Source organism: Pteropus medius, unplaced genomic scaffold (assembly GCF_902729225.1).
Source record: "Pteropus medius unplaced genomic scaffold, Ma_sr-lr_union100, whole genome shotgun sequence".
NCBI lineage: Eukaryota > Metazoa > Chordata > Mammalia > Chiroptera > Pteropodidae > Pteropus > Pteropus medius.
This window is the reverse complement of record NW_024340849.1, coordinates 35635184-35662914: the sequence shown is the minus strand read 5'-3', so window position 1 is coordinate 35662914 and position 27731 is coordinate 35635184. Positions and strand designations below refer to the sequence as shown.

The window sequence follows — 27731 nt, the reverse complement described above, 5'->3', positions numbered from 1 at the left end:
GGACTGGAGCTTATGCTTCAGCGACTGGGTGATTCCACCTACCACCTCTAACTCCGTCTTTAGAGAACCACAAGTCAAGGACTCAAGGAAACACATTATTGGACTAACCCGATGCCTCTCTCTTCACCTTAGACATTCAGATCCTTGGACAGAGACAAATGTGAATGTGGAAGGACCTTAAGGCAAGAAAGTGTTTTAACACTGACTCTGATGACCCATTTTATTTACCATCCTGTATAGGACTTGATGTGCTAGAAATCTATTTAGTGTTCTGTTTCAACTATTTTGTTATTTGGAATTAAAGTAGCTGCATTTCAATTGACATTTGGGAAGTTATACATAGAATAAAAGTATTTTTGTTTGGATACTGCTCGTTTCAGTGTTTCCTTGAGAAAAGGAAGATCAGCATTTTACAATCCTCCATAAAAAGCCAGTGCCTATTTCTTCTTGCTATAGATGGAAGTTCTACACATCCTCTGCCCTCTGTGAATTCTTACATAATTATTGCCTATTTGGCAGAATTAGCATAATTGATACTGTCCTGGTCTCTAATTTTTAGTACTAGAAAAAAATTTAGCTTAGATATATTGTGAATATATGCTGTTGTTGTGATATTGTGATTTATATGAAATATATACCATATTTGGTCTTCATCCCCATTTCTGGCACAGAGCACCTAAAACCATTGGAATTTCTTAACCCATTTCTCATTTAGGAAAAAAGTGCAGCTCGCTGCCAGCATTAATTTAATTTTACATAAACACACTCTTTGAGGCTGAAGCAAATCTGACTGGTTTTCAATGTGAAATAAAATACAAAAACTGTTCTTGGAGTTATTTCTAAACAGAACTTGTCTCTAATCCCAATGTAACAGAAATGTGTACATAAATAGGATTCACCAAATGAATCTTCAGCTAACAACTGTTTGCGAACGACGTTAATATCAGGCATAGGCATGCTACAGTTTCCAGGATTTGACATTTTCAGAGATAGAGAATTACTATTTTTTGTAAATGGAAATACCACTACTGAAAACAGAATGCTATAGAATGATGTCATTTGTTTCCAAAGACTATCAATATTCTAGAGCGATGCAAAAATAATAATAAAAGCAAGATATTTTGTGGCAAACTTTGGGGGTGAGGTTAGGACTATGATTCGCGAGTTATCTCGGGATAAACCCTGCAGTGCAAGCTGGATCGCTGGCCAGTATTCTCCTGGCAAAACGGGAAATGGGTTAACTGTTGAGAACAATAAAAGTGCCTTTTTTTTTATGTTAATGAGGTGACTTTTGGACTTCACTTAAGGATGCTGGCAGGTTGCCTTGTGATTAGAGGGTTGGAATTTTCAGTCCCCCCCCACCACCACCTCTGTGGAGGGAAGAGGGACTGGAGGTTGAATCAATAGCCAGTGGTCTCAGCCATAAGAAGAGATGAAATACTGCTATTTGTGACAACATGGATGGACCTCGAGATAATCATGCTAAGCTAAATAAGCCAAACAAAAAAAGTCGGAAACCACATTATATCACTTATATGTGGGATATAAACCTAAAAGCACCAAATGAACAGGACAAACAGAGACTCATGGACACGGACTACAAACTAGTGGTTACCAGAGGGGAAGGAGGAGGCGGAGGGGTGAGGTAGAGGGGTGGGGAAGGGGTCAAATATGTGGTGACAGAAAGAAATCTAACTGTGGAAGGCGAACACATAGTATAAACTTATATATGCCTGTTAAAGTGTACAGCTGAAACTTACTGGATTTTGTTAACCAATGCCACCATAAAAAATAATAAATTAATTAATTTTTTAAAAAGGCAAATAAAATCTTGATATTTTTATGAAAAAGATAGCCAATGGTTAATGATTTAATCAACCGTGACTATGAAGCATCCATAAAAACTCAAAGGATGGGGTTCAGAGAGCTTTGGGTAGCTGAAGGTGTGGAGGTGCTGGGAGAGTGATGTACCCAGAGGACAAAGAAGCTCCCCGACCTTTCTCTATGCCTTCTTTGCCATAGCTAGGCATCTCTTCCAGCTGGCTGTTCCTGAGTTATACCCTTTTATAATAAACCGGTAATCTGTCAGCCATTCTAGCAAATTAAACCGGAAGAGGAAGAGGTCTTGGAAACCTCCAACCTATAGCCAGTGGGTCAGAAGCACAGTGACTGGTGTATAAAGGGTAAGGGGGAGTCTATGGGACTGACCCCTTCATCAGTGGGCTCTGACGCCATCTCTGGGTTATAGTGTCAGGAATGAATTACATTATAGGATGCCCAGCTGGTATCCAAAACTCCCTCCCCCACCACACACGCTGGAATTGGGTGCAGAAACTTTTAGCTGTTTATGAACTATTTAGTGTGTCCTAAGTAGACACTAAGCTCTTTTTAGACAAAATATATCAGATGCTCCTAATGTTCCCATTCCATTCTTCTTATTAGAATATTTTCTTAACAATTGTCCCAAAGTATTTCTTATTTCTTTACCTAACTTTTAAAATAGATTTTGCTTCTGATGATAAAAAGACTATATGCTCACTTTTGGAAATTTGGAAATAGAAAAGTAAAAGGAAGAAAGTGAAAAATTTCCATTATATTACTCTCCAGCAATACCACTAATAATACTTCGGTGCATGCCATGTGTTTATGGGGTGATACAGATGTATTGTGGTTGATACCGCAGGTTGTCTAAGAACAGCCAATCCTCCCCATTTTTATTGCTCTTATAACTTGGTTATGGTTCAGGGCTTCTCAAAGTCATGTACTTGAGGGTGGCTGGCTAGGGCTAGCTCTCCAGATTTCAGGTTGCTGGGCCAATGCTTGCCTTAAGGCCTGGGCAATGGAACCAAAGTTGTCTGTGGATGAGCCTGCATCTGTGTGTTGTGTGTGTGTGTGTGTGTGTGTGTGTGTGTGTGTGTGTGTGTTTGGTTGTGAAATAGAAACACGAGAGGAAAAGGCCCTTCTCCAGTGGTGGCACTATTTGCATCTTCAGATCATAAGGGAAGACACTGCCAGCCTTGCGAATGGCAGTGGAGAAGAGAAGAGGACATCCCTCCTTGAGTCACTTTTATTTATTTTTATTTTAAAATTTTTTTTTTAGAGTCAAAAGAAAAGTCGATTAGAAAAGGGGTAACACTCCACAGAAGGAGCGTGGTCTCCTCTCAAAGGCAAAGGGTGAGAGGGACCTTGAGTCACTTTTAGTTGTGCTTAACAGAAACACAAGTAGCAACTTGTAAGTAGAGAAAGTGAAGGAGGGATGATGTGGGGGAAAGGAAGAAAAGTGAAGGCAAAAGGGAAGAGACCAACCTACACTCCCACCCATGCTGTCCTGACAAATGCACTAATATGCAGTATGCACATGGGGGCAGACCAGAGCTGCGGCGAATGCCAACCTATTGAATATTTTGATCTTTGGTAATGTCAGTTTTTAATATATCTGTTAATATGGAGATGGCTTATAAATACATTTTCTCTTACTAAAAGGCACGGGAATAGCCTAATCTTTCTCTAACAGTTTCATCATGCATTCCAGAAAGCACATTTTATTCCATATTAAATAGGAACAAAATATGCATTTGAGTGTCCTCGTGCACTTTCTGTGGCCTCTTTGTAGGGGAATTAAATTGGTTCCAGAAAGCAACCAAGAAGTTCATGGATTTTAGGCAATCCATTCCCAAGTCTTGACCTAAACTTCTGTACTAAGTATGGCCTAATGAAAGGGCACTGAACTGAAATTAAAAAAGAAAAAAAGAAAAACACCATGGATTCTAGTTCAGATTTTCTCTCTAACTAGCTCTGTGGCTTTGAGTAAATTATTTTGCATCTCTGGAACATATTTTTCTTATTTGCAAAACAAAGGGACTCATTAGGGCTAACATTACTCAATCTAATAAAACTATGGATTGCAGCTATCTAAATTCTCTACTAAAGACCACAGAAGTAAGAAATAGGGTGAGAAGGTCAAAGGAACCAAGTCATGATAAACTAAGGGGAGGAGGGGAGAAGGCTTGGGCTGAGAATGATGTACCTCATTTGCGGAAAACACTGGACTGAGATCTCTTCAAGCTATAAATATTTTCACTTGGATGTCTGCTGGAGACTCAGCTTGCCCCACTTCAAAGCTATTGTCTTCTCTCTATAAACATCTCTCTTTCTCAGCATCCTTGCCTGCTGATAGCACACTAAATTTCCTGCTACTCACCTAGACCTAAACCCAGAAGTCTAAGGTCTGGTGGGGAAGATAATGAAGGGATTAACAAATATACAGGCCATTATACACGGTGATGAGTTCTATAAAGAAAAGGAGGATTTTAAATCCAAAACAGTGTGTGTGTGTGTGTGTGTGTGTGTGTGTGCGCGCGCGCGCGCGCATGAGAAGAGAGGGAACTAATCTGGGTGGCCAGAGAAGGTGTCTCTGAGAAGGTGACATTTAATCTGAGACTTGAAGCAGGGCTGCAGAGAGGGGTGAGGGACATGCTTTCAGGGGCCCTGGGGCTGGAGAGGGTGTGTTTAAGGAACAACAGGAATTAAAAGAAGGCCTATGTGACATCCAGCTAGTGAGTAAGAAAAGAACAAGATACAGGTGGAAGAGGCCCATGGGGTCCTCCAGGCCAACCAGGGACAGTCTTGTTCTGAGGGAGATGACAGGTCATTCTTTTTTTCTTCCTTCCTTACTCCCTCCTTCCCTCTCTCCCTCCCTCCCTCTTCCCTCCCTCCTTCCTTCCTTTCCTTTCTCTCTTTCTCTCTCTCTTCAGAAATTCCCTTTATTGCAGAGGCCATGAAATTTTAAAACATCTGCTTGTTGAGATAGAATATACATTTAATAAACTTCACCAATTTTAGTATACAATTAATGGGTTACGGTCGTCTCTCATTTAATCTTCTTATTCATCATCTATATGCAATTAGTCTTCAAGTCTGGTTAATTTTTATTTCGAACATCTTTCTGTCTCTTACATCCTTTCATATTTAAAGTCAGATCTGGGCCTTCTTCTCATGATTAGACAATCTCCTAATGATCAGGTGCCCTGGCCTCAGGTCTCTTCCCCCTGCCCAACCACTTCTATTCTCTTCTCCCTATATTTTTTTCTTACTAAGTCTGAAACTGCTACCAACTGATCTCAATATTTCTTTCATTTTATTATGTCACCACTCAAAATCTTCAGTGGCCTCCTTTTGCTTATCAAATAATGATTAAATTTCTCTTCCTTTAAGATCTTCAACACCATGGCCCCATTTTAGCCACTCCACCTTAGCGCCCTATAACATTGTTCTTCCATACTGTAAGGAGTCTCCTCACACTTCCAGGCATCAAGCTTCACCTGGTACTGCAGTGGGCGACTTTCGCCTCTCCATTTTCCCTTCCAAACAGGATCCAGCATTTCCTTCTGGTTTCCACTTCTCTACATAGTCCGCCCTGGCTTAGCAATCCTCTTTCCCTGGCTACCATCATTGCTTTGGGGAGAGCATCTAGAGTGACCTAAACCAGGGCAATCAGAATGCCTTTTGAATTCTCGAATCCTAGGACAGAGATTCTCTCTCTCCTGGATGAAGTATGCACAAATGTGAAGACTGGAACTGCTGGCGTTTGCCAACAGACAGGGCTTGGAGGAGGCGCGCGCGCGCGCGCACACACACACACACACACACACGAAATAAACAAGATAAGTTTATAAACTGGTAAGTTCTATGAAGAAAAAATAAAACAAAATGATAGAGAAGAGTTGGGCCGAAAGATGGCTATTTTAGGTTGGGTAGTCAGGGAAGGCTTCTCTGAGGGGGTAATATTTAATGAGAAACAGGAACTAGCCAAGGGTAGATGAGGGGCAAAAACAATCTACAGAGAACACCCAGCACAAAGGCCTTGTAGCAGGAAAAATCTTTGTCGGTTCCAAAAACAGACAGGAGGCACTGTGGCTGAGCAGGTAGGGAGAATAATAAGAGACGATTATGTTTAATTACCTCCCTCTCTTTCTATAAATCTTTGAAGATTTCAAGGCTTATTGTATGCCCAACCCCTTCCTTGAACTTTCCCTGACTGAGCTAAGGATCCTGTCTTTGGGCTACTTTGTTCCCAGGCTATGACATACTTTGCACTTGGAAACTGGAACTTGGAAAGTAGCTGCCATGAGATGTCTTCTATGGCCCTCTAATATTTTTCTTATGACGTTATTAACTCTCCTTAATTTCATTCTAGTCTTTGAAAGCATCTTATGTTTCTGGCGTGTCTGTCACAAAAGGTTAACACTGGGAAGCTTTAATGCTGTGAAAATTCACTGTGCTTCTAGATTCATTGCCTCCCTAACAGAGTATATTTGAAATATTTAACTGAACCATGTGAAACTATAATTTTCTGTGGGGTCAAAAATATCAAACATCAGCAATTTCATATGGTTCAACCCATATTATAACATCGTCTTTAATTATACACTACAGTCTAACTCTGCCACTAACGATCCAAATGCATTAATCATGGTTCCAGAAAAATTTCCTTTGTGGAACCTGGGCCCTCCAAGGAAATGCTCCTTTGTAATGAAATGTACTTTTGATCACCTGACTGTCCCCTAAATTAGTTGTGGGTAGCAAATTATTTTTAAAAAACTACTATGCAGTTTAGCATTTGCTTAAATTTGGCTTGGTTGCTGCATTTAAATTTTATGCATGAGACTGATTTTTAGTGATACGATTTGAGAAGAGCGATGGCTTTTTAGTAAATGTGTCACCTAGGCCCAAAATTACTGGCTACTTTTGATAGAAGCCTTGACTGTACCCAATTACTCTTGAAGGAGGCACCCTTTGGTTGTCTTTCTCACCCAGGGAGTCAAGTCACTGGTGGGTCCTCCTGTGCCTGACCGAAAGAAGACAAAGCAGTACTGCCGAGGGATTCTGCTGCCATCCTACTGCCGGGATGATGCCCTTGGCCCTCGACCCGCTTCCTATCATACAATCTGCCAGGAGTGGTGAGAATCAGAACCTTCCCTGGACTCAGGCCTCCTTGCCCTCCAAAGTGTAAAGTGGCTATAGATTTTACTTTTGTTCTCTATGTAAAGGCACACTTTTCAGAATGAATCGTTTATTTTTCATCTGGAGTAAAACACTTAAAGAACTCTTTGGACCTCAGTTTTTTCACCTGTAAAACAAGGAGCCAGACTAAACAATTTCTAAGGTCAGTTTTAGCAAACACCATATGGCTGCCCAGTGACTTCATTGGTAAGGCGTTAATGTACCTGTTAGACACACACACACACAGACACACACACACACACACACACACTTATTTATAGCTCCGATTTTGATTATAATTTCCCATGTAACATGTCCATGCAAGTTTCTTTGAAAGAGTGGAAATAAATCTTCATATAAGCAATACACATTTTGTGAACAACTTCATTACAGCTCCACCAAATTTCTTTAAACATGCCAAAGGCACTAGAAGGATAACTTGAAAGTTCTAAAGGAAGCAGTTTGCATTTAGGGGAAAAAAAAATAGTAAAAAAGTGTCTGAGTGAATTCTTAAGTGGTGATATCCCCCTTTTTGCCCCTTTTCTTGAGTTTTAAAAATAGCCTAAATAGAATCTTACTTAACTTTCTATAAGAAAACATACCTTTAGGCTGAGAGACTACATTAGAAATTTCATCCTAAAGAATTTTTTTTTGGCGGGGAGGGGGGGTGTTCTGGGGTGAAGTTATAAGAGCCTCAAGATAGAGGCTTCTAATTAAATTGCCCTCTCAACCAGAACTGCAGAGTATACGCTATAATCACCACGATTCAGTTTAAATCTGGGACAGAATGATAATTTTGTTAGTTCAGAGGTTTTTAAACTATGGCTCATAACTGCTGGAGTTTCCGATGACTTTTTAAGGTTTTGCAAGGCGTGTGAATTTGCTGGGGGACCAGGGGACTTTCAGTAAATGAATAAATAAGAAAGAATTCACAGTCTCAGGAAGTTTAAGTAGGTCTCAGATGATCACGAAGCGCTGTAGTTGTCTTTCTGGCTTTGCAGAAGACAACAAACTCACAATAAGTTATGAGGAAAGAAGTTTTAAATGCTTTCCCTACTAATGGTGATGGATTTGCCCTTATTCACCTGTACCTTTCATCCCAGTTTACCTTCAGGGTAGGCTTGGGAAGTAAAAGCTGATGCCTAAAGTAGTAAAGGGGAAAAGGATGAGGCAAGTGCAACTCATGACCTTGGCTTCAGCCCTAGCCGATGACCTGAGCTAACCAGTCAAAGGCAAAACAGATCATGCACTCATTCATTTACTCAATAATCTTGATTGAGTGCAATGTGCAAGGTATAGGGGATACTGAGGCAGAAAAGGTGTACAGGATCAAGACGCTTACATTCTTGGGGGAGTAGACATTAATGGATAAACTTACAAACAATATGTTAATTAAAATTGTAATTAGAGCTATGATAAAAACGTCAAGGTTTAAGGAGAACACGGAACATAAGAACTCAGCCTAGTTGAGCAGTGAGCCTAGGAAATCTTCCCTGTGAAAGAGACATTTAAACTGGAACCTGAAAAACGAGAAGGAAAAGTGACCAGGTGAAGTGTTGTGAGATCAACATTCCAGTCAGAGGGACCAGCAGGAGAAAAGTCCATGAGATGGGGAAGAGTCTGGCTCTTTCAAGGAACAAAAAAGGAGCCATCTTTCTAGAGCAGTGATTCCAAAGTGTAGACCATAGAACCGTGAGGGTCCCTGAGACCCTTCGAGGTCATGAGGGTCAAAACTGTGTTCATAATAACACTGCGATGTTATTTGTTTGTTTCACTGTGTTGACATTTGCACAAATGGTGCAAAAACAACAGTGGGTAAAACCGCAGGTGTCTTACTCATAGTAAAGACAATGACACCAAAAGATATAAATAGTCACTGTTTTTCATTGCCACACCCTCAGTTTTAAAAAATGCCTATTCACTTAAGAATGTCCTTGATGAAGCAGTAAAAATCATTAGTTTTATTAAATCTCAACCCTTGTGTACATGCCTTTTTAATATTCTGTGTTGTTAACTGGAAAGTATGTATAAAGCACGCCTGCTGCATACTGAAGTATGAACGTGATCTCAAGGAAAAGCATTTTTGCGAATGAGATGTGAGCTGCGTGAGCCACTTTTTCATGGAACGCCATTTTTACTTGAAAGAATAATTGGCAGACACAGTATTGTTATTAAGACTTGAGTAACTGGCAGACATATTCTTGCAAATGAATGAAGGATGCTTATCACTTCAAAGTTGCCAATGATAAAATTCAAGCTTTCAAGTGAAAATTTTAGAATTTTGGAAAACTTGTATCTTCTAACGTGATCTTGGTATCTTCCAAATACTTACAAATACTTTCTGATAAGATTGATGGTAATAATAGTCCAGGTACCTGTCAGACAATATAATCACTAATTGTTCCACAGAAATTTACCTAAACTTCCTTTGTGAAAAACTGTATTTTACTTATAAATACTGATACAAAAATTCTAATCAGACTAGAATCAAACACTATATCAACAAACCAATTAGGATTTACTCCAGGAAGGCAAAAGTATTTCAATATTAGGAAACTGGTTAACATATCATTACTTACAGGAGAAAATGAATACGATTTTATCAATAGATGTTTGAATGGCATTTGATTCAATATAGCGGGCTAATAAAACTCTAGGTAAAATATGAATGTAAAGAAACCACTTAAAATAATAAAAAAAAAATACTTCCAAAAAATCCTCCACCAAATGTCTTAATAGCAACACTAAAACCATTTCATTTAAAATCAAGATCTAGACAGGAAAGCTTATTATGACCATTACAGTTTGATTTTGTTTTGTCAGATCTAGTGAATATAATAAAAAAAGAAAGTGAATAACTGGAATAAACACTCGAAAAGAGAAATACATACTATGTATTTTTGCTGATATGAAAATCCAAGAGATCCTAATGTTTTTTTAAAATCACTAAAATTAATAAGAGAATTTAAGAATCAGAGGATATAAGATATATACACATAAATTATTAGCTTTTATTTATTCTAATAATAAACATAGAAAAATTGAAACGGGGAAATATTCTATTCATAAAATAGTGAGCAAAAATACCAAGAAATAGTTAATAAAAAAGGTACATCCATATGAGGAAAACTAATCTTACTAAGCGTCACAAAACAAAGTCCAAACAAATGGAAAAATATACCACAGTCTTGGATAGAAAGGTGGACTAACATAAAATTATTAATTCTCAAAAAAATATATATAACTATAATGCCATTATAATTACAGCTGCACAGTTTTCTTTTGAAGGAGAGAGAGAGACTAGATAAAATTATTTTAAACTTCGTATGGGAGAATAAATGCTCAAGAATATTTGTGAAAAGACTAAAAAGGTACAGCAATAGGGGAATTATCTTAGCAGACAGAGTATACTACAAAGCCGCTACAAAACAAATATGGTATTGGCATGAGAATGAGAAATAAATCAGTGGAAAAGAAAAGATAATCCGGAAATAGTCTTTTATATGAGAATTTAATGTACATTATATATCAAATGTGGTAGTTCAGTATAGTGGGACAATAATAAATTATTTAAAAAATGATACGGGTATAACTGGCTAGCCATCTGAAATAAAATAAAATTCCTATTTTACACCATATACAAAAATACATTCCCCAGAGATTAAAGTCTTAACAGTAAACAACAAAACAGAATAAAATATTGCAGCAATATCTAGGAGTCTGTGTGTAAAATCTAGGGACAAGGAAGCCTGAAGAAGATTGGGAAATGCAGAGACTATAAAAGAAAAGAAATATCTGACCACATTAAAAATGTGTAGGGCAAACAATATTATAAACAAATTCAAAATACATATGATAGATTTGGGGAAAATACATGTAATCACAAGTTTTAACTTATATAATATTTATATTAACTTATATAATGTAGAAATTAATTATATGTTAATTGATTTAGGAATTATATAATGTTGGAAAAGATTTATAAATTGGTAACTCGGTAGAAAAATCATCAAAGAATATGAAAAGGCAATTTATAGACGCACAAATCCACACAGCCTACAAATGTACAAAAAATGTTTCAATTTACCATAGCTGGAGATATGCAAATTAAAGTAATAACAAGGCATCACTTCATGATCAGCAGGCCAGTCTAAATGAAAAACAGCTATAACATATATTGTTAGTGAAATGTCAATTTTATAGCATTTGGAAAAGAAATCTAGCATTAATTATTAAAATTTTAAATACACCTTCTTAGAGGAATAGATAAACAATCTGTGGTATCTACATACAATGGAATACCACTCAGCAATAAAAAAGGACTATTCTACATGCAGCAGCATGGCTTAATCTCAAAAACATTATGCTGACAAAATAATACAGAAACAAAAGGATCCAAACTGTATGATTCCATATGTGCCAACTCTTAGAACAGGGAAAACTAATCTACAATATTAGAATATACGTGTCGGGATGTTGAATTAAAGCACTATTCGGAGTGGTGAAAAACTAGAAACAAGTTGAATACAGAATGGTTAATTGTAGTTCATATCAAGGACCAGTATACTGCCAATGAAAAAGACAGGGATAGAGGTATACCAGGTGACTTGGAGACAATTTCTACAAGATATTATTTATAAACTAGGTATAGAAACGTATAACCATATAATCCCATATTTGTGAAACAATGACCTCATCCCTATATCTAAATGTGTATATATGTATATACATGTGTATGTTGTAGCTGTGTTTCATAGGCATATGGAGAATAATATGGAAGATACATATTAAGTGTGTTACCATAAATTGCAAGAGGAGGGGAATGGAAGAAAGTAAAGAAGGGAAAGGGGGCATCAAGCTAAAAGAGGAAAGACTGAGCTAAAAATCTGCTATATATGATATGATTATATTCATGCACTTGTGTATTTAAAATTTATAGTTAAAGAGGATTAAGCAAAAAAAAATGCTATCTCTCTGCAGATGTTTTGAATTTAATCCTTGGATTATAATTGACCTATGGACTATATCATGTTAGTCCTTTATTTTTATCGAATTGAACTTTTTAGCCTTCTCTATTTTACAGAGAAGAAACTAAAGCTGTTAAGCTTAACTCACTTGCCCAAATGAACACAGCTAGGAAGTGGCAAATCATGAGTTCGAACCCACGCAGTCTATCTTGGGTGCAAAATGTAAAGGGGTGCTGAGAAACTCAGAAAGCCAGAGAAATCATGTTTTTTAAAAAATTAAATCAATGCAAAAAAAATCCACATTTGAACAAAAATATCGAATTTTTTTTAAAAAGACAGGATCTGAACCTGCACTTGTATGGCTCAACCTCACTCACCTCATCCTTATCTCAGCCCCCTTGGATCTTGTCTTTATTTAAAATTTCATATTTGCTCATAGATTTTTCACATTGATTTTTTTAAAAGAAATATTGCATTAAAATATTATTTATCTTGATTACTGCATGTTTTTGGCACCTCCTTAAACGCTGTGCCCAAGGTAAGTGCCCCACTTGCCTCACTCTAATCCCAGCCCTGCTTGTTTCTCCATCATTAGGCAACTGTGTGAAACTAAGCCAAATGCTGTGACTCCGAGGCTCAGTTTTCTCATGTATAAGTGGGGACGATCATTTCCTTCCCACTTCACAGGGCTGTGGCAAGAAACTAAGAAGATATGAATAAGATATTGCCTGTGAAATGTAATTATTTAAGTTGCTCGTGAAGGGATAAACAAGTCGAATCCCTCGGACTTGGACAGGCTCCTGTGCACTTGGCATACCCACACCCACTGCTGAAAACTTCCCCATAATTCTAATCTTTGTTTGGATGGCTATTTGGCAGAGCAGTAGCCTTCATCAATCACACTGTCCTGTATCTTGAGTAGGTGGCATGAAAACACACCTCTTAAGCTAGAGCAGTGCTTCTCTAACTAGAGTGTGCATGCAGTTCACTGAGGATGTTGTTAAAAACCACATTTGGACTGTCAGTCTGCAGTGTGGCACGAGAGTCTGCATTTCTGACATGCTCCCAGGTGATGCCCATGTGATTGGTAAACAGACCTCAGTCACTTTGAGTAGTGAGAAGATGCTGGGCAGCACACACGGCGAATGGGTCAGAAAGACGGAAATGGACTAAAATATTGATTGGGCACTACACAGCAGCATTGCTGTGAGCATTTTAATCCTAACAGTAGCCCTGTTAGGTGGGTTATATTATGTGCTGCCCACTGTACAAAGACCACCAAGAACACACCTCTAGTCACACAAAGTTAGATTTATTCAGCTTGTTGCAAGGGAGAACACATACCAAGGAACGAGAGAGTTAGAGGGGTTCGTTATGGAATTTGGGCTTGTCCTGGGGAAGTCTCAGGAGTGCTGGGATGTAGCACCAGTTCTGGCCTGGGTGCCATCCAGGTACAAGAGCCATTTCATAATTGGGCATCTTGGATTTTGGGTTTTTCCTTCGGTCCAGGAAGACAGGTGATTAAAGCAGATAGAACTGCCATTATGGAGAAGCAGTAGTCACACAAGTTAGTCCAAAGAGGGTGACATTAATTATGTTTGTGGTTGTAGAGTGGCCTTCTCTTTGTTTTGTATCATACATAGTCATGAGTGGCCTTGTGGCTGGTTTGTTTCAACACAATCATGCAGTGACCTTGTCTGATTATTGTTTTTATTCTGTGAGTGATGTTTACGTTCCTTTAGGGACATCGCGGCCAGCACTGTCCAGACCTGAGCAAGCTGGGCCTCGACCCAGGCCCTGTGCCTGGGAGGACCCCTCACACTGGAGCAGCTTTTCCTGGAGTTTTCTAAGTCCTTCCCCAGTGCCCGAGACTGGCCAAGGCTGGCAGTGCCATCATGCCGGAGTGCCCTGAACCTGGATTGGAACTCATGTGGGCCTCAGGCCCCGTTTCTTGCCTTCAGAGCACTCTCTGAATCTCTGCCCCGAGCATGAGGTAGCCCTGATGCTCCCAGGAGCTCCAGGACCCACGCCCACGTGGTTATCCCTGGCCCTGTGTCTGGACACCCCATTCCAGGAGGGCAGCCTGGCAAGCAGATTGTTCCCAGTGGTCGATGCAGAGTTTCTTTTACAAAACTGTGTGGGACAGAACTGCCAGAGTGGTGCTGACATGCTGAGTTAGAGTGACTCAAATTGATTTTTTTACATTTAGTGTTTTATTTTTGAGCATATTTTTATTTTTATTTAAAAATCTTTTTAGCTCTATTGAGGTATAATTGACAAACCTGTAAGATATTTAAAGTATACATTGTGGTGATTTGATATCTGTATGCATTGTGAAAGGATTCCCCCCATCTAGTAATGAACATATCCATAACCTCAGATATTTATCTTTCTGTTGTTGTTATTGTAGAGGACATTTAGGTTCTCTCTTAGCAAATTTCAATTATATAATACAGTGTTATCAACTATAGTCACCATGTGATACATTAGATCCTCAAACCTTATTCATCTTCCAGCTGAAAATGTGTACCCTTTTACCAATCTCTTCCTAGTCCACTCCCCCTCCCCCGCCCCCAGCCCTTGGCAACCACTATGTACTGCCTGTTCTGTCAGTTTGACTTTTTTTAGATTTCACTCAGATTGTTTACGTAGACGAGGCCGTATAAAAAATATTTGCCTGGGGCCCCACATCCAGGGATTGGATACGTTGCAGCCTAGTGGCAGCTGCCAGGGCCATTTTTCTCTTTCTCAACTATTATCGTTACCCTCACCCCCTGCTTTTTAAAGAAGAGAAAACTGAGGTTCGCAGAAGTTAAGTGGCTTCCCCATGATGCCATGGTTGTTGGGCGGTGAAGCGGCGACTCAGACTCCGGTGATCATGTTCCTGAGGCTGGTGCTCCAGCCCACACACTCCCTTTCCCACTTTGCCCACTCCAAGGGCACCCTGGATGCCTCCAGCCCCATCGTCTGTGCTCTGCATACTGCTGATGTTTTGAACACTGATGCTTTCCAAATTGCTTAAATGGTCTTTAATGTCTTTTTCTGCATGTTACTTGGAAATCTCCACACATTTCTCACATTTTGCTCTTTCCCTCCTTCCTCTTCCTGACCCCAGTGATCCTTTGGACTGATACTGGTTAGGGGCCCCACGTGCTCCTTTTGAGCCCCGGTCCAGATTTGTCACAGGACCATGGAAACACTCCAGAGCATTAACTTTGGCTTTGTGTGAACACCAGAGACTGTGAACAACTAAGAATGTTCTCTCAAATGGCACGGGGCCGATCCAGATTGCCGGGGGTGGTGCTGAGGTTAGCTGTGAGGAGGAGGTGCCTACATGTGGGCTGGAAAGCGAAATGTGTTGAGTCTTCTATTATGGGGGTGGCCCACCCAGTGTGGTCACCCTTCCCCTAGCTGATTTCAAGAACTAGGAACAGAGGGAGGGTGGGCCGTGACTAAGAGGCTCAGTGTCTTTTCAGCAGAGAGAGGTAGTCAGTCCTGTAGCATCAGTGGGACGAGGCCTGTTTTCTTCTGTTGGAGAAAATTCCAGAACACAAAAGTATTAGGAAGGTTCCTCTGTGTGAGTGCAGTGGTCAATCTACCTTATAGGCAGTGTCTATAATGGAAAGAGTATCGACTCTGGAGTCTATAGACCTGGGCCAGAATCCCCACACTGCCAGTATATTAGTGCAACCCTGTGAAAGTTATATAAACACTCTGTGCCTCAGTTTCCTCATCTGAAAAGAAGAGATAATAATGCCTTCCTCCCACAGTCGTGGTGAAGACTGAATAAGATGATATCGGTACAATGCCTGGCATAGAGTAAACTGTAGCTATTGTTATCATTCTTTTTTGTCTTACACTGTTTTATCGAAGATGGTCTGAGATTACAGGCTGGTTCTCCTTGGTGTCACTTCAAAATGTTAGGGAAATCTCTCCCACGTACATGTAGTTTGTTTTGAAAAATCAGTTGCAAATCAATCACCCATCAACACAGCCAAACCTTTTGTGCCCATTTTCTATTTTCAGCCTGTATCATCCCTGCGGGTGATAAATTCAAAAGTTCTGTAGCCTGCTATGTAAAATAGAAGCTTCTCTACTTATCCAAAGCTCTCCCTCTCACAGTTCAATGGCAAATCAGTCCAAGTCACTCAATTCCTAACCTTCATTATTTCCTCGACACTTGAATATTTCCTTTTTCCTCTGTAACATTTTATTTATCTCTCACCACAGTTTTTCTGGTAACTTTACGACTTTCTTAAAGAGCACCCGCAAGAACATTTCAGGGCTGGGCACACCCTCCTGTTTTCTTTCTCACCCTCGGTGTTTCTGTTTTGAAGGTGTTTTGTGGGCTATTTAGGATGTGGGAAGCTTAGCTAGCGGCCCTTGTCTTGGGGTCTCATGAATCTAGAATTGAAACACATCTCTACTGCTGACTTGTCAGCTGTGTGATTAAGTCCCATGCGTATGGTGGGTGTGACATTAATACCTGCTACTACGCTGGTGGGGGTCACGGAGCTCTTTTGGGGAAGTGTTTGCCAGGGCAGCATAGGGCAGAGCCCAGGCACGCGAGTGGAGGCCCTGGGCCCTGTCTTCACTGGCCAGTCCATCATATAGCAAAGCTTCATGTCCTCACCTCAACTTCTGCCAACCACCTTTTAACTGACTTTCTGACCTCCCCATACTATCCATTTTGCATACTGTTGCCAACTTCTGTTCTTTCTTTTTTTTAAAAAAAAAAAACATTTACAGCACCTGGTGTTCTAAGCTGGTCTCCCATCCAAGTACTAACCAGGCCCGACCCTGCTTAGCTTCTGAGGTCAGTTGAGATCAGGCACATTTAGGGTAGCATGGCCATAGACTGACTTCTGTTCTTAAGATGTGACTTTAATCGTGTTGTCCTTCTATTCAAAACAGTCTTCAAAAATGCCTTTTGACTTGTCTGGAAATAGCTTCCCAATTTCCTCCCTTCCTCTTTTCACTCTCCTTTCCCTCCATATCTTCCACTTGTCTTCAAACATCAGAGAATCCTACAAATATCTGGAGATGTCCCTGGACTGTGACCCAGCCCACAGACTTGGGGAGCGCTCTGTCCAGTTGGCAGGGGATGTGACCAGGCATGGAGTACAAGGGGAGCCCCCAGAGGGAGAAACAACAGCCCCAGAGAAGCTGAGATCTTAACTGTGTCTCTTTATGTGAACAGGAGTCTACATAGGGGAGAGGGGTTCAACTCAGAGGAGATGAGAGTTCTTGGGAAGAAAAAGTACAAAAAGGAGAAGATAATGGTAGGACACAACATTTGGGGGCAAAGAAGTCTGGAGAGCCTAAAGCCAGGGACACAAATAAGGCAGGATGAGGTGACATTAGTAAATGGAGCCCAGGTGGTGATGGTGGGGGTGCTCCCTAGGCTCTGGGTTGAGCCTGGGGGCAGTGGGAGGTCACAGAACATCCTTAAGCAAGGATGTAATGTCGTGTAACATCCAAAGAAAAGATCAGGTTTCATGGTTTTTATAAAGAATTGAAAAAATATAGAAAATATAAAAAAATATAAAAAAGTAGTCAGAAAATAAAAATTCTATGGCCCAGAGATAACATTGATGACATCTTTGTATTTACTTATTCTTTCTCCCTCTCTCTCACTGTGACTACTGTGTAATGACTGCCTACTATGTGCCAGGCATTGCTATGAGCTTTCTTCATGTAATCCTTACAACTCTATGCTGCAGACAAAATTATTATGCACATTTACAAATGAGGAAGCATTAAGAAGCTTCACACAGTCGGTAAGTAGCAGAGTCGGGCTTCAGACCAGACATTCGGGCTCCAGCCCCCACGTTCTGAGCCCCTGGGCCACGTTGCTGCTCAGCAGTTATACAAGCAACACACACGTATACAGAGAGATGTAAAATTTTCTTTAAAATAGAGTTTGGCATCTTAATTTTCCAAATTGGAGTTTTAAAAAGAATTTTGGTGAAGGCACAAAGGCGCTGTGTAGGTGGAGAGTAGTTCAGAGAGTGTGGTGGGAGGAGGACAAGCTGGATGGCTGTTGCAATGGTCCACGTGAGAGATGATGAACGAGGGCGAAGCTATGAGAGTCGGGGGAAGGGGTGGGAAGAGGTGATGGATTTGAAGATTATTAGGAGGGAGAAACACCAGACCCGGATGAATGGTGAAATAGGAAGGATAAGTGTTTGAGAGATCAGGAAAGTGATGAATTTTCTTGAGACTTCGTGAGAGGGTGCTATGTGCAAGATGGACCTGTTCATTAGGCAGTCAGAGACACAGATGAAAAAACACAGTGGAGTCGACTGCATTCCTCAGTCAAGGAACGTGACGCTCCCTGGGAAGAATGGACAGAATAAAATGACGAGACGTCCTCAGAGGAAGCTTAGGGACACAATCATGGAGGATGACAGAGCTAGACGGTGAGGTCTGAGAGTGGCCAATACACAGAGACCACAGAGCAGGATGGGATGAGAACTAGAAGAAGCCGCTAGATTCCCTGCTCTCCTCCCAAATCCCCATTTCAGGCTCATCTCTCACCTGTCTTTCAAAATCACTTTTATGTCTTCATCTCCAGTTTGCTTCATTTTTTCAGCTTGGTGTGCTCTCTCGCCTCCTCCAGCAAGCCTTCCCAATCCGTTTGCCACTGGGCCTCCAGCTCTGTTTGCCTCCTCACTGCCATTCATTTTGTTTCCTCCCAAGAGTCCAAGCATCTGGGATAGGGGCTCTGCCTTCCTTGGAGCCCCGCAGTGCCCGATAACAAGGTGTTGATTAATTAGTTGCTTATAACTCTCAGCATAGAGTGTATTATTTTACTTGTATAGTTTGGATTTTTAAAACCATACTTTCTCTGCACCAGAAGCTCCTCTGCTCTATTTAGCTCATCCTCAGCTCTGTGAATTCTTCCCATGGCATATTCTTCTCTGTTGGCTTGGCATTTTGCTACTTGACGCACCACAGTCAGCCCAGGAGCTGAGACTCATGTGTTCACCTTCTTTTTCTCATTTTCCCGCTGGTCTCTACTGGTTGTCCCTCCATCTCTCTCACTCTCAATTTATGACCACCCCTCATCCTAAAAGCCACGGTAAAGTCCTTCCTGTGTGCTGTGTTTGCCTATCCATTTAACTCTTTGTAGGTAATTCACTAATCTGATGGAACTAAGATGGGTATAGTCTGTTCCATGCCCCTTCTTTCAGCATGGAACTCAGCAGTGTTTCACCAGCCCTCTAGGCAATTATAATGGCAGGTGGCAGATTCCCACCAAGAGCTTCATAACTTCATCTTGAGTTCCCTCAATCCTCGTAGATTCCATGTAGAGCCAGAAAGAACCTTCACTCATATGCCTGTGTATATGTGTATTACATATATGTGTATGTGAATATGATGAGCAACAGTAATAATGATGATGACAATGGCACTGGGATTAATAACTACCATTTCCTGAGCACTTGCTACATGCCAGGCACTGTGTAAAGTGCTTTATAGATGTTGCTTTATTTACTCTTCCCTTCCCTGCCTGCTTTCTCTCCCTGCTCTTGGGGTTGCTCTTAAATGACTGCAATGCTGGGTAGGAGTTTTTGGCCTTCCTTGTGGGGGTGTGATGGAGGTAAACCCAAGAACTTTTCATGATCAGCGTACAAGCTTTGGAGGAAATCCCTGGCAGCAGTGACGTGCGATGACCCGATCCTGTCTGACCTCTACCTGTTATCACCCTTCCCTCAGAGAGAGTGACCAAGATCTAGATGCCACTGATCAGCTTGGGGAATCAATGACATTTGACTTTCCTCCAGAGATCCAGGGCCTGTGGGGCACGTGTCTGTGACAATATTCCACTAAATAAGCAAAGCTTGATGAGATTCTAATTAAATTAAAATGAGAAGACAGAGTTCAGGGGGGAAGGTTTCCTTAAAAAAGAATAAACCATTTTCCCAATCTTGATTTTTACAATTCTACTCCTGCTTAGGGCTATTGCCATTTCAGCTGGAAAGTGGTAGAAAACCACCAGTGTTGATGTAGAAACATACAAAACAGAACAATAACTACTGTCCATTTCCCTAAATTGTTTGAAAAAACATTCAGTGGAGAAAATAAAAAAGGGAACTTCACTGAGAAAAATGATTGGATTCAGGGACAAGCAGAGATTAAATTTGGTGTTTGAGGTCAGTTAAGTGGCACGAAACACTGGAAGACTGCAGACGTTCTGGTCCCAAGAGAAGTTAAAAATAAAGCCCTTTAGAACACTCTAGGTTTTGCGATGCTGGTGCATTTTGAAAAGGCACAAAAACACGCACTAAAGTAAAAGGTGATTTGAAAGGTATAACCTATGACAGAGACGGGGAGGAGGGAGGTGTGAGAAGCCAGACTGCGGTGGGCAGGAGGCATGTAGAAGTGGCTGTGTGCTGGCAGTGAGGGGAGGCAAGGGAAGCAGAAGTGTGAGGCAGAAAGCTTGACTGTTTCTTATTGAAGGATGGCATCTTAAATCGGGCAGCTCTAACAAAATAGCACAGACTGGGTGGCTGAAACAGCAGAAATTTAGTTCTCACATTTATGGAGGCTGGGAAGTCCACGATCAAGGTTTTGGAGATTTCGTTTCCGATGAGGGCTCTCCTCCTGACTTGTAGACGGCTGCCTTCTAGCTGCATGCTTCTATCACTCCTTTGCTCTCCAGAGGAGACAGCAAGCTCTCTGGTGCCTTTTCTTATAAGAAAACTAATCTTATCAGATCAGGGCCCTACTCTTATCACCCCACTGACCCTTAATTACATCCACAAAGGCCCTATCTCTAAGTAGAGTCACATTGGGGGTTTGGGCTTAAACATATTACTTTTGGGGAATACAGAGAGATGAATTGTTTTGGAAAGAGTTGAAAGCTAAAGAGAAGAGGCCAATGGAGGGAGGAAAGATGAGACACTGAGGAGAGTCAGCAGGAAAGGAAGAGAGGACTAGTGGAGAGCCATGGACGGAAGTTTTGGTGTCAAGGAGTGAAAGGAGTAGACACCTTCGCAGTAAATTATGAGGCAAGTTTACCTGATAAGTTGGAACGGGTTTGGAATCTAAGAAGCATAAAAAGATCCAGAACAGCTTCTATGGGAATGAGATAAGAAATTAACTGGGGGCTGCCATGCAATATTGAGAGACTAGCCAAGGGGAGCTAACAGTATTGCCATCCAGACATGAGCTTTAATGTCACTTTTTTATGGAGGTCTCACCTGACCACCCTGTTTTAATTTCCTGCATAGCACTTAATCGTGTCTTGATTAAGTTCTTATTCCCCCACTAGGATATAAACTCCGCGTGACCCTAGGTCTTTTTGCCTTGCTCATTGCTGTATTTCGAAGGCTTAGAGTAGTGCCTGGCACAGTAAGAACCAAAGAAGTCTCCGCCAGGTGAAAGGATGAATGACATCACGGGTGCCAATGAGAAGCATTATGTGACATTCTACTAGTGTCACTCAGGATCCCCGGATCAAAAGTGAGGGGGGGAAAAGGTTACGCAGGATTGAGCATTGACAAGGGGAGAATGACAGAGAGGGCCACATGAAGGAGGAATGAAGGCTGCTCGTGAGCACATGTGGAAATGGAGGTCTGCTGAGCCCAGGCTGAATTCAGGAGGAAGAGATGACAAGGGAGGCAAGGAGTGAGGGAGAGATGGAGGAACAGAGAGCTGGGCAAAGAGGAAGTAGGGAAAGATGAAAATGCAGATTTAGTGGGAATGAGTAGGAGAATGCTAGAGTTTGATAAGTGCTAAGTGATGAAAACGTCCAACTTGTGTCTATAACCAGTGGTTGCCAACAGGAAATGGAAGGCGAAAGGTACTGAAGTTTAGCCAATCTAGGCACCATGTGGCAGGGCATCCCTTCCTAACGCGTTCCAGCAATAGTAATTCTGAGAATTGATCGATACTAATAGGATAAAAGGCTCCATGGTCAAATATGTTTAGAAACAAGAGTTAGAAAACTGATTCACATATTGCAAGGTTTCTATAAATCTTTACAATACTTTAAAAGATTCCAAAAGAGGGTACAGCGTTTCCCAAATTTATTTGACTAATGAATTTTATGTCCCTCCAGGAGCATCTCTAAGGTCTACTGTTCCCTATAAACAGAGGTTCTTAAAATGTGATCCCTGGACCAGCAGCATCAACATCCTTTGGCAACCTGTTAGAAAGGCAAGTTCTTGGGCCCCATCCCAGACCTATCTGATTAGAAACTCGAGAAGAAGCCTGGAATGTGTTTTAACAAGCCCTCTAGGCGATTCCGATGCATACTGAAGTTCATAACCACCAAGCTAGAAAACACTTTGTAGAAGACTGATTCATGTTCATACTTGGGAAAAAATATTTGTTAAGGAGTGGGATAAGCCATTCATGTTAATACTGAAGTCATATAGTATGACTGCAGAAGCTGAAATGGAAAAGAAAAAAGCGAGTCCAATAATAATGTGCAAATTTTGAAAATTGCAAAATGTAATACTAGTCTAATTAAGCACATCGAAATGTTAGTAAAAATGATTTTGGATTGCCTATTCCTTTGGATTATTCATACGTTTAGGTCCCTCTGCTCGCATGAATCAAGAGTAGATGCCTTTCCAACATACTTTGTCAAGTTGTTGGTTGGGGGAGAGAGAAAGAAAGAAATGGATTTAAAATTCATTTCCTTTCTTTTCCCTTTTCCATCCTTTGATAGAGTTACTGAAAAGTAATTATGAGGCCAAAAGGTAGAAATCAGTGGAAAGAAGATAGAGGATCATATGGAAACTGTATCATCAGCTTCTAAATAACCAAAAACTGACCCTCAATATCTATTATACGTGTGGCTATACATATTCATATTTAAAAACTGATTTTAAAAGCAATTATTTGCAAAGAGCTTTATAAATCGGTCAGCTCAGAAGCACTTTACTCATTTCCATATATATGGTTATTGTGTTAACACGAATTTATCAAAAGGTATACTTTTCAAATGTTAAAAAATGTATCTGTCCTACTCTTTAGGAGGATAATTTGGAAACGTGTTTATCATACATTTGTAGTTTTCAGAAGAGCTGTCAAAAATAACTTGGATATATGAATGCTTCAACTGCACAATGGAAAAAAAGTGTAACTCTAAAAGGAATCTGGATTCATGCTTTCAAAGTAAAATCTGCATCTAAGTCTAAATCTTAAAATGTATTTTGATGCCAAATTTTCTTTAACAGGCATAAAGAAACAAAGGAGACCCCATCGAACAATTATATATATCTAAATGAGCTTTTTAAAGTGCTTTAGCTAGAAGTATTCTTAATTTCTAATGCATTTAGACATAAAGACATATCAGAAATGACAGAATAATATTTGCCAAGATTTTCGTGAGCACAAAAGCTTAATTGGAAGAAAAAAAAATAATTGTCCCTCATTTCTTAAGGTGGAAGTTTGTAGAACTTCCATTGTCTTTGACTCACTCAGCCCTGGTTTATCACCCAGCACGATATGTGATTGGCAGGATCTCCATAACTCCCTTGGTCGTGAACTCCTGTAGCTATTTCTACTAAGTGAGGGTGAGCTACATTCGAGGTAGATCTAGATTAAGATCTGTTTTTCCTATACAAAACCACTTACAGTTCTAGTTTAACTTGTGCAACCTTAGAATGAACCATTTCTCTGATACTTTGGATCTTTGAGATATAATACTATACTTTCAGCTGCCGAGGAAAGCTTCACTCTGAAAATCTGGCCCTCATTTAGAGTTGTCTGTTCTCCCAAACCTCATTTGGGCATACTGCAGAAAGAAGGGGCCAAAGTTGTTAGACTCCAGATTCTAAAACTTGCCTTTCATGCCAGACTTGTAACGTCATTTTGATCAGAGAGAGGTTGAGTTAGTTCATTTGCCGGTAAATTTCTTTCACTATTGTGAGTTCTTGGCTGTGCTAAGATCTGGCCCTCCCGTATGGGAGGAAGGCAATGGGCATTTAGCAAAGCGCCTGGATCTTACCTCCTCATTAGATGATGAGCGATGACTCGGAAGAGGAAAGCAGTGTTAAACAGCACTGGGACCAACCCCAGTCTTGGCGGGACAGTCACCATTGCCGAAAATGGTTCTGAGACTATAAATATCTAAGGGCCCTAATGTAACATTTGTTTGAATATCTTATTTTATACAATTATAACATAACCCCTGTATACTGTATTCTCGTTGTTGATTTCTTTTATCTCTAAATCACTCTGGCAGTTACAGAGGGACTTAACCATTTAGCACTGTAATATATTAAGAATCTTGCTATTAATTTGTTTTCCTGTGTTTCATACAGATTGGGGCAGAGTAAATATTTGTTCTTCATTTGATAAAATGGGGAAACTCAGCTCCCACCTTATAGGGTGGCTGAGAGGATAAGAGTAGTTAACATATGTGAAGCTCCTAGCACAAGGAAAGTGCTTAATAATTATCAGCTATTAGTAACAATCATTATTAATAAGAAGCAGAAGTGCCTGGGGGTTAAGAACACAGACTCGGAAGCCTGAGGGCATCATCCAAATCCTGGCCCTATCACTCACCAATATGTGACCCTGGACAAGTTAGTTAATTTCTCTGTGCCTTGATTTCCCCATCTCAAAAATGGGGATACCAATTGCACTGCCCCTAAATGAATGAGAATTTGACAAAATAATATATCATAAAGTCCTTAAAAGAAGTGCCCAGCACTGTACCGAAGCATTGTACTGCTGCATATTTAATTCTCATAACACCCCTCTGAGGTGGTTGTCATTCCTTCTGTTCGTATAATGAAGCCAAGGTTTAGGGTCACACAGCTAACAGTAGGTCCACAGTACCAAGCAACTGGAAGACCAAGCTCATTTCACTATCCCACACGAGAAGGCTACAGATTGGCCCTTAGCTGCACACGATACTGTTCCACTCCCTGGAGACACATGTCTGCCTAGAATAGGTTATCGCCTTTCCCCATCCTCCTGATTTCTAATTGGCATCAGGTGCTCTCCACCCAGAGCATGTTGTAGCGTCCCAGTTGCTGGAGGTTGATAACACTTTCTTCTGTTGATTTACTTAGGTGTACAGGAAAACGAACCTCTTACTTATTGTTTGTATCACTGCGAAACTGGCAGGAAGTGGATCCTAACAGATCACAGTGCCTGCTTTCTCTCTCTGCCCTGCCCCACGGCACAGCAGGAAAAGGGCGACTCCAGCTGTGGATTCCTCCAGTTGCCCCTGTTGAACCTCAGTTGTTCCCGCGAAGGAGCCAAAGGGGAGTTTTAAATTAGGCTCAGACTTCCTTTTCCACCGTGGATGAGGCATTGGTGAGAAACTTAAGAGAAAGACCAGAGGCTATTCCGAGAATTTGCTAGTGTATGTATACCGCTGCCATCTGCTGGATGGAATGGGTATCAGTCCTGGTCTGGTGTTTCTTTGCTGTGTAATAAGCAAATTCACTGATTCCCACTGTGGGTTCAGAACCTCGTGATTTCATCATTTCACAGCATCAGTTCCAAATGTCTGCAGATTTTGGAGACCTCATGACAGCTGTGCACAGGAGGACCTTCATGTGAGTATCAAAAGGTAAACTGATGACATTTCTGAAGCAACATCTCATTTAGCATCCGGAGTTCCCCAGATTAAAATTGGTCTGTTTCCAAATATTTGATCTAATTGGTTAGAAAAAGCCCATAACCATTAGCCAAGGGCATCTGGAAGAACTGGGACCTTCATGTCAATGGCAAAAAGTACTTAAGGCAAAAAGTACTTACCATCTGGCTTTATTCTTGTGTTCTCTGAAATTCTGTTCATGTATTCAATAATTACTTACTGAGCGCTTATCCTGTGAGCCAGGCACTGTTATGGATTGAGGAAGCTCTTAATAATTTTATATAAATATTTTCTGAGTGCTTAGTATATGCCAGGCATTTATATCTCATTACATCTTACTTAATCCTCAGAACCATCAGATCTATTATTTCATTTACAATGATCTCATTATTTTCTCATTTACAATAATCTCATACTATTATTTCATTTACAGTGACTATCCCGTCTACAGTACAGAAAACTGAAGCTTAGAGAGATTAAGTAATGTACCAAAGACAATACAGTTAGAAAGAGCTGGAGTGGAATTTGAATATGGGGTATGTATTTGAGGTGAGTAAGTTGGAGGAGTGTTGACAACATGGACCAGTGTACTATCTTGTCTTTTGTTTTACACACATTTTCTGTTCATACGCATTAGCTACAAATTTCCATTAAAGTGAAAGTGCTACAAAACAGTAAGTGATGATAGCAGTAGATGCTTTGGAGAGATTTATCAGGAAGAATATCCCTTCCTCTAGCAAGCACTGAAATCCGTCTAGTTAACATTCTCTTCAGTTCATAACTCTCCTTAATAGCAGCCTTGGTGTCGGCAGCAGAACCTGAATCGTTGTCAGTTCTCACTGGATAGAAAACAAATCCGTATTTTGGTCAGCATGACAGAGTACGTGTGAGTGAATGATTTGCTCAGCAAGAGCTTGAGAACAATTCAGATGTCTGACTGCAACAGTCTCAAAATACTTTTTATTTTTTTCTTTCTCTCATGGTATAAGAGTAGGAAGCTGATGCTGGTAGGGAGACACCAGGGGTGGATGGAGGGGAAGAAGAGAGGAGAGGATGAATGGAAGCTGAAGGCAGAGGAAAAAAAACAGTCTGTGCCAAGTGCCTATGAAAAGAGCTCAAATAGTACTTACGGGACATTAAAAACTAGGAGTGCAGGTGGATAGCAGAACGGCTAATGGTAGGGGTTGGTAGTCAGCTGGCTGGGCTAGAATCTCTGTTCTCCACTAGCCTAGTCTTTGACTTAAGGCAAGTCACATAATCTTTTTAATCCTTAGTTCTTTCACCTGTAAGAGGGGGTTGCCTCATAGTTTGTTTTGGGGGTTCGGAGAGGTAATCCAGACTGGCCACTGCTACTTGTAGCAGGGGACAGAATTCATGTGAGTCCTTCAGAAAAAATGCCCTTTAGGGTTGCTCGATGCTCCTATTTGCACATCAGTTTGCCATACATACTCTTGTTTTTCCTTTCGACAATCCTATAAGGCAGGTTGGAGAGATACTATCATTCCCATATTTACAGAAGAAATGGATACCCAGGTGACTTGGCTAAAATGAGTTTTTTTTTTTTTCCAACCAGAGCTTGCCCTCAGGGCCTCTCCCTTGAGAACCAGCAAGAAAAGTATCTCATGGAACTGAATATATGTATCAAACTCCTATACAGAGAATGATATTCAAATTATTTCCTGGAAATAACTGAAACCTGGATTTCTTAGAAGGAGCTCCAATCTGGAATTTCCTGGAAGGCATACAACCAGAAAGGGGAAAAGCCATTAGAAAACATTACTGAAATTCTCTTCCTAATAAGTTGTGATGTTGAAAAAAAAAATTGAATGCCTAATTTTAGGCTATTTTAAAATTAATCAACTGTTCATCAGCCAATGTTATTTGAGTGGTGAATGACACATTTATTAGGCAAAACACTATTTCCTGATGGTTATACATGTTTGTGAAGCCAGACACAAGGAACAAGTTTTCGAGAATAAGAATAAATGAAAGGAATGAACAAAATGTTAGAAATACCCAAAACAATGCCCACTTAAGAAAAGTATGAAAATGTTACACCGAGAAAACATTAGCCAAGGACCACTACAAAAAGTTAGAGACACGTGAGGGACAAATGCACTAAAATCTAACTGGGAGGAAGCAGAGTTGAGTATGTGCATGCACATCGGACCTAACAAACTTGTCTATGT

General features: G+C 40.5%; 1 pseudogene; it reads right to left on the bottom strand.

Moving 5' to 3' along the window:
- Positions 1-16709: 16709 nt before the first annotated feature.
- LOC120590044 (uncharacterized) lies at positions 16710-16828 on the bottom strand (annotated as a pseudogene).
- Between the last annotated feature and the right edge of the window lie 10903 nt (positions 16829-27731).